The 7787-nt window shown below is 41.3% G+C and overlaps 1 long non-coding RNA gene across 1 annotated transcript; it reads left to right on the top strand.

Moving 5' to 3' along the window:
* The first annotated feature begins 468 nt into the window (after positions 1–468).
* On the top strand, positions 469–1150 carry LOC147514683 (uncharacterized). The gene is made up of 3 exons (XR_015213260.1): positions 469–487; positions 592–666; positions 1073–1150. It is a non-coding gene; the product is annotated as an uncharacterized LOC147514683 (long non-coding RNA).
* Positions 1151–7787: the final 6637 nt, after the last annotated feature.

Genomic DNA, 7787 nt, shown 5'->3' with positions numbered 1-7787 from the left:
GGTATTAGGACCTTAAGTCCAATTGGAATCGATCGGGCTTGGGCTCAAAAATATCGGCCAAATCGAAAATAGAAAAAAAAAAAAACCGCATCTAAACCTACAAGAAAAAACGAAAAATCGCGAAATCCAAATCGCACCTTCTTCCCCAATTCGACAATGAATAAAACCTAGGAGAGAGAAACCAAAAATTCTCTCAATTCACCTCGATCCAAACCTCAAATCTTCACCCTCAAGCCTTAGAAACCTTAAACCCAAATGTGAGGATTCGAATTTGTGGGAATCGCTACCGTATCAAGGTGAAAGGTGAGTCGCGATTTCATATATATGTGCTGATTTGATTTAAATTGTTGATGGAATTGATATCTCGATTTTAATTGAGTGTATTGGGGGTGTTGAAGTCGGCAAGATGCAGCGGACGACGAGCCGGAGTGGAGTGAAACAAAGGGTGTAGCCGAAAATTCTTGGAGTCGTCGGGTTTTCGCGAAAGGTTAGTGAATTTCGCGATAAAATTGATAGTGTAAACTCGATTTCGAGTTAATTAGTGGTATTGGTTGAAAGATATTTGAATGGGTTGGTGGTACACTTCGGCAGTAGCTCGGTTTGGAGAAGGAGAGCTGCAATTTTGGTGGAGCCGCGAGCTAGGAGCGATTGTTGCTTGCTGACTCGGTAAGAATTTGATTATTCATTACAATTTCAAGGGATTTATGTCGATTTATAACTGTATAAGAGTTGATTGAGTAACGACCGAGGGATAAGGAACACCCACCGATTTTACAGAATAGAATTAATGTCAATTGAGAGGTGTCGAATTGGTTGTAGTCGAAATTGGGAATTTGAATTGAGATGTGATAGGATTGGCGTCGATATGAGGGCCTGCCATGGCCGAAATAGCCGTAGAGACCGTCAGAGTAACAAAGGCGAAATGGCCTCAGAGCTCTGCTAATCCAGAGTTAGATGGAAATTTACCAAAACCAAATCCTTAGCGTCGAGATTCTTTTCGACGTTCGTAGATAAGAATTTTCTCGTTAGTTTGATAAACTCTAACGACCGACGTATACATTTGATGTTATAGGAATGATCTCGAGTGAATTTGATTAAGTGGGATTGATTCAGTTAAGTGGGCTTGAGGAGAACGGAGCTTGCTAAGGTAGGAACCTACATACCAATATATAATCGCTTATTTTCATGCATGATTTGAGTTGTTTAAAATGTTAAGAAATAGTTTATGATCAACCATGCATGTATATATGATATTCATGTTTTTGCATTGTAGTTTTCCTCGATATGAATTAAGTATATGGATAGCTTTTCATGAAATGGGTTTTCTCAGAAAAATCGGGTAGCGAGGATTGTTTTCTCGTTAAAAGTGAAAAACTGGTTTTGGGGAAAGGTTCGCGTCTCTTTGTCTCGGCAAAGGAGACAGAGAGATGGATTTTGTAATGCGGTAAGGATTACCCGTTGTTTGTAACTAGGTGCGAGGTTCGATTGGTCCCGGATGGTCGTGTTATTTACGATGATTCGCCGTTTGGGAATCATCGGTTGTTATTTACTATGATCGCCCGTTTTGGGAGTCATAGGTTGTTCTACTCGATTTCGAAATCCATGAACTCACACCTATATAATCAACAGCTTTAAAAAAAAACTAGATATGTAACTAGAGTATTTGAAAATAATCGGTAATACTAGTATATATATATATAGATATTACTATGTTTATCACGAGGAGATTTAGGTAAGGAACCGTGGAATTCTATAAAGAAGGAACCGTTGTCGATTTCCTGAGACGGCAGTTAAGCTCTAGGATTCCAACCGTGGTGTACACCTTCGAGGTGGTGGGCCACCTTTAAAGGGATGCATCACTGGATGTAGTCCGGGAATTCCTTTTCTACTTTTCTAGATAACCATGCTTGTAGTGTCACACTGTATGGTGAAACGCTTGAGTGGGGTTACATGTTACCTCGATGAGGTTTAGACGCGAGGAGTGAGAGTTTAGTCCACTCCTGGATGTGTGTCGATCCCGAAAGCCCTGCGATCGTCGAACGGTTGACCACCGTAAGTTAGGTGACATCCCGTATGGGGGTCGTGGTCACAAGGCCCACCTGAGCCCTAAAAGCTTTGGGGATTTTGTGTGTACGAACACAACAACGCATTTCATCTCCTCGCGGTAAAAATCGGAAAACAACGGTGCATGGTTCACACCGGGAAGTATCTTGAACCGAGATTGCCTCGCGGATCGGGCCGAGTACCCCGCATTCCCTCACCATTCTAATAGGATGCAAATGCCACAATAGTTGTATGATGGTTGTGAAAACTCTATTTTGAATATCAAAGAAGCATGCCGATATGATTTATGATAGCTAGTGATGTATGTATATAGTCACGATATTTTGATTCAGATTATAAAAAAACCCGCATGTTTCAAATGGTTTTCTATAAGTAGAATATGTATTGGTTATGCACGCTTCTATCGGGCATAGTTGTTTGCTCATCCTACTTAACATTTCGCATCGAACCCGATTCAGAGGAGGCTTTTCCTAACCCTAGCGATGAGGGGTTATGGGGATTTGGGAGGATTTCCGTGATGCTTTGACAAGGACAGAGTCAAGTTCATACTTTTGGTTGTATAGAGATAGTCTAGTTCCTTCTTTTTCAGATATATTGAGAGCTAGCTCATTTTGATGTATTTATTTGATGTATTGGAGTGTAGTTAATCTTAAACCTTTTGAATATGTATATGGGTATCACGCAGGTGGTGTATAGGGTGGAGATTTTGTATATATATGGTGGTTGGAAGGGTATTATGAAGTGTTCGTGGTTATGACGAGTTTATGACAAAGTTATGACAGGTTTTAGGGGTTTACTTAACGTCGATCAAACAAAGGAAACTCTGCCGAATTTTCGGTAGAATCGGGATAGGTGTCGGCCTCGAGATTCATTCCACGTCCTCGGGATGTGTGTTGGGTCTCGGGGCGTGACAACCTTATATCTCTTACTTCGTTGGGTATCATAGCGACCAACCAGATTCAGATAATAATCCGGAATTGGATCCAACTCGACACTCGAGTTCACATGGAACTGACTTCTCTTGGTATTCAAGTTCTCGAGGTATGAGGGATGGACATCCGAATGTGTTTGCCCGGAATCCACAACTATCAAGGTCACCTTCGGTACGAAGAAGACTTTCAGTTCTAAGAGACCTTCATTGCCTCGGAATCCCTCAGTTCCCCGATCCAGTTTTGCAAACTCCTCCATTCAATCTTGGGAATTGGAACCACGTTATCATCGAGATGAGAACTATGAGAGTCCAGGTCCGAGGTACAACAATGAGAGAACTCCAATTCATGAACCGACTACTCTTGCACAACTCAAGGCGCAAATACTAGAGGAATTGTGAGGTTCGAAACCAACCAAGATGGATGAGTCAATTGTTTAGTTAGCAATCGAGGGAGACATTGGAACTCCTTTTTCACGACATGTTATGAGTGGATACATCCCCCATGATTATAAATCACCGAAGTTCTCTAAATTTAATGGAAAAAGAGATCTAGATCCGGTCTCTCATGTGCTCGGTTATCGTCAAACAATGGTGGGTCTTTCTAAGAAAGATCATTCTTTGTGCCGATATTATGCTTCAAGTTTGATAGACTCGACACTCATTTGGTATACGAAGCTGCCCAGGGCAACATTCACGAGTTTAAGGTGCTATCCATCAATTTCATTGCGAAATTCAATTGCAACCGACCCTACATTAAAACCGCTGATGCACTGTTTGACATGAAAATCCGAAAGGATGAGCGTATCAAGGATTTCACCAAAAGATTTAACGAGGTTCAATTGCATGTTGACAATGTCGATGAGACCCTCGCCATTGTGGCCTTTAGAAAGGGATTAGATCTCACTTCTGGTCTATACATGTCTTTGAAGAAAAAGAAGCCTACGAACGTGACATAGTTGCAGGCTCAGATCGATAAGTATGCGGAACTGGAAGAAGACCAATTGGATAGGGAATCTTCTCATAAAAGAGTGATAACTAGTGTCACCTCCGCTCCTGTTGGTAGGAGCTCTGCTAGTCATTATGATGATAGGAAGTCCAAGGAACCACAGTCGGAGCACAAGTTAGTCGATAGGAATTCCTATCAAGATAAGTCCAAGAGGCAAAAGATTGGTGACACGCCAGGAAGTAAGCAACTACTCCTGCTGGATAGGGACTTCAATTACCACTTTAACTCATCCTTATGAGGACATCTTCGACGCCATCAAGACCAAGAACATGTTAAAGAACCCTCTAAAGATGAAGCCCGACACTATTGGAGCTAGGAATACTAACGTGTACTGTAAGTTCCATAAACAGGGCGGTCATGGAACTAAGAATTGTAGGTCTCTTAAACATGGGATTCAAGATCTTGTAGACCGAGGTTTACTAGATGAATATAAGGGTACTCCAATTCAGAATACTGCCGCAATTCCTGACACCAATGTACACAATGTAGAGACAAGAACGGATAAGGTAGTGATTCACACAATCGCTGGGGGCAATTCTAAATGCCCATTTGAAGAGTTGAGTAGAGGGCAAAGGTACCAGGAAAGACAGGTGAAGCATTTGTGAATCATTAACAATGTCACTTCCAAACCGACCAAGGAATCCAACTCCGCAGTTGTTTTCACTAATGACGACGCTAAAGGGGTTTTCTTTCCATACTCAGATGCATTGGTTCTGTCCTTAGAAGTTGCTGGGTGTGATATGCACATGATCTTCATCGACCCTGGGAGTTTTGCAAATATATTTTACTATCATGCTTTCAAACAAATGCCGATTCTAGAAACGGAACTTCGTCCTGTGAAATCTTCTTTGTATGCATTTAATGGTGACATGGCCGATGCAGTAGGAGAGATTGAATTGGCAGTCAAAGCTGCTGACGTCGCTCTGAATGTCAAATTCACGATTGTCAGGGGAGTTACACAATATAATGCTATTCTTGGTAAGAGTTGACTTCATCTCTTGAAAGCGGTTCCAAGTACTTATCACCAAACCTTGAAGTTCCCTCACAAAGGAAATATCGTGGTGATCAAAGGAGATCAACAATCTTCTAAGCGATGCTACGCAACTCTTCTAAAAAATGGTTCTGGAACTGCTCTAATAACACTAGGGGCAGGTTCGGTACCCGCCAAATAGCAATTACAGAATGAGTCTCCTTCTCAAGACATAGTGTCGGCACCTTTGGATGTAATTCCATTAGATTCTATAGGGCCGGATGAGAGGAGGACTCCACCAACATTAGAACCAGTTGACGAAGTAGACATAGGAGATGGTTCCGAACCTCGACTTGTCTCAATTGGCACCATGTTGGACCCGAAGACTAGAGAAGAGTTGATAAGTTTCTTACAAGAATTTCGAGATGTATTTGCTTGGAGTTATGAGGATATGCCTGGAATTGATCCCTTCATAGCCTACCATAAGCTCAATTTGGATCTGAACGTCGTGCCAGTTAAGCAGAAACTCAGAAAGATGGGTCCCGAACGTACTGTGGCTATCAACGAAGAGGTGGATAAATTGCTTAAGGCCAAGTACATATGAAAGATCACATACCCCACTTAGATCTCTAATTTTGTCGTTGTCAAGAAAAAGAATGGGAATTGGAGTACATGTGTCGATTATACGGGATGTAAACAAGCACTGTAAGAAGGATTGTTTTCCTCTTCCTCGTATTGACACATTGGTCGATGCCACTACAGGACATAAGATTTTCTCTTTCTGTGATGGCTTTTCGGGTTACAACCAGATACTCATGTACCCTCTTGATCAAGAGCATACTACTTTCATCACAGCACAGGGAACATATTGTTATCGGGTTATGCCTTTTGGTTTAAAGAATGCAGGGGCAATGTACCAATGCTTGGTCACAACGATGTTCAAAGATCATATCGGTGATATGGAAATCATGCTGGGGGCAGATCTTTGGTACTCAAGATACTCCGACAGGGGTACTTTTGGCCTTATATGCTTAAAGACGCAGACGCTTTCCAGAGACATGCTAACTACATCCATGTTCCAGCCGAAGAGCTACATCCTCTGGCATCTCCGTGGCCATTCGCTCAATGGTGAATGGACATTGTTGGTCCTCTACCTATAGCTCCTGGCAACATGAAGTTCCTTTTAGTTGTTACATATTATTTTACTAAGTGGATAGAGGCAGTTCCTTTAGCGAATATCAGGGAAGTTGATGTCACGAAGTTCATATGGAACAATATCATTTGCAGGTTCGGATTACCTAAAGTCATTCTTTCGGATAATGGGACACAATTCCGGGGCACCAAAACACAAGCTTTTTGCCGAGATTAGGGCATTGTGCAACTTTTCTCTTCTCCTGGATATCCTCAAGGTAACGGTCAGACGGAAGCCTCTAACCGCATTATTTTGGATAATTTGAAACGGAAACTCGTGGAGAGAAGTGGATTATGGGTTAAGGAGTTGCCTAAAGTATTTTGGGCTTACCGAACAACTCCTCGACGTTCGACTGGAGAATCACCTTTCACTTTCACTTATGGTATCGAAGCTGTCCTTCCTACTGAGATGAGGGTCACTACCCAGAAGTCAAATTTAGTACTCACCCTCGATAATGAAGAAATTCTTTGTCAGGAATTGGACTTGTTGGATGAAAAAAGAGAATATGTAGGCTTATGACTGGCATCTTATCAGCACCAGCTGAAAATGTCTTTTGATAAAAGGGTACGACCTCAATCTTTCAAGGAAAGGGATTTGGTCCTCCGTATGGACCCCGCGCCTAAAAAGTTAGGAGCTAATTAGGAAGGTCTGTATATCGTCGATAGGATAGTTGGCAATGGTAGTTACTATCTTAAATGCATGGATGGTGAAGTTTTTGTTAAACCTTGGAATACTGCAAACTTGCACACGTATTTTCAATATTAGTTAACTTTCTCTTTATTAGAGTGTTACCCATGGAACACTGCGAATTTCCGCAAGTATTTTTAATAGAAGTTATCTTTCTCTTTTTAGAGTGTTGTTTCTTTTATTAGGATACTTTTTGGATGTTGAGTGTAAGATCCCATATATTGGCCAAACTTGTACCAGAACCTTAAGAAAGCTTTCTTTGGATAATGAGTGAAAGATCTCATATGTTGTTCCATGTGTGTGCTTAAGAAAGTTTACACTTAGCTTGGATTTTATCTAGCTAAGCGCAGTTCTAATGCCTTATGTCTATAAGTGTCGATTTATGCATTAGCTTTTTCCGACATTACGGTCTTTGCTGGAACTGATACAGGGGCATACCTTACTTTCCTATATGATCTTTCTTTATTGTCCTAGATAACCTCGAGGGCATTAGAGGAGTTAAGAAATCTCATAGCACGCATACTTGATTATTTTGAAACAAATTTAGCAAAGTTTAACTCAAAATAAACACTCAAGTATAGCTAATCAAAAGTCAATTGCCAATAGATAAGCAAATTGCAACTTAATAGCATTTTAAGGATTTACTTACCGGGAAAGAATCAGGTTTCTTTAGGAGCTACAGGCGAGTTATCAAATGGAGCTAATCCTTTAGGAGTTGATTCACGAGTTGTCGTAGTAGGCACTGCAATTCCTGACCCCTCAGTCAATTCCTTTTCCTCATGCACATCCGCATCATGGTCTTTTTCATAACCTACTTCCGAGCCTTCCCCCTTGGAACCTTGTTGATACTTTTGTGAGATCCTCTAACTTCTCTTGAAGTTTGTCAACATCAATCTCAAGATCGGGATACAGGACGTCATCATTGTGAGGGAGGGTT

Source organism: Coptis chinensis, chromosome 2 (assembly GCF_015680905.1).
Source record: "Coptis chinensis isolate HL-2020 chromosome 2, ASM1568090v1, whole genome shotgun sequence".
Taxonomy (NCBI): domain Eukaryota; kingdom Viridiplantae; phylum Streptophyta; class Magnoliopsida; order Ranunculales; family Ranunculaceae; genus Coptis; species Coptis chinensis.
This window is presented reverse-complemented; position numbering and strand designations above follow the sequence as displayed.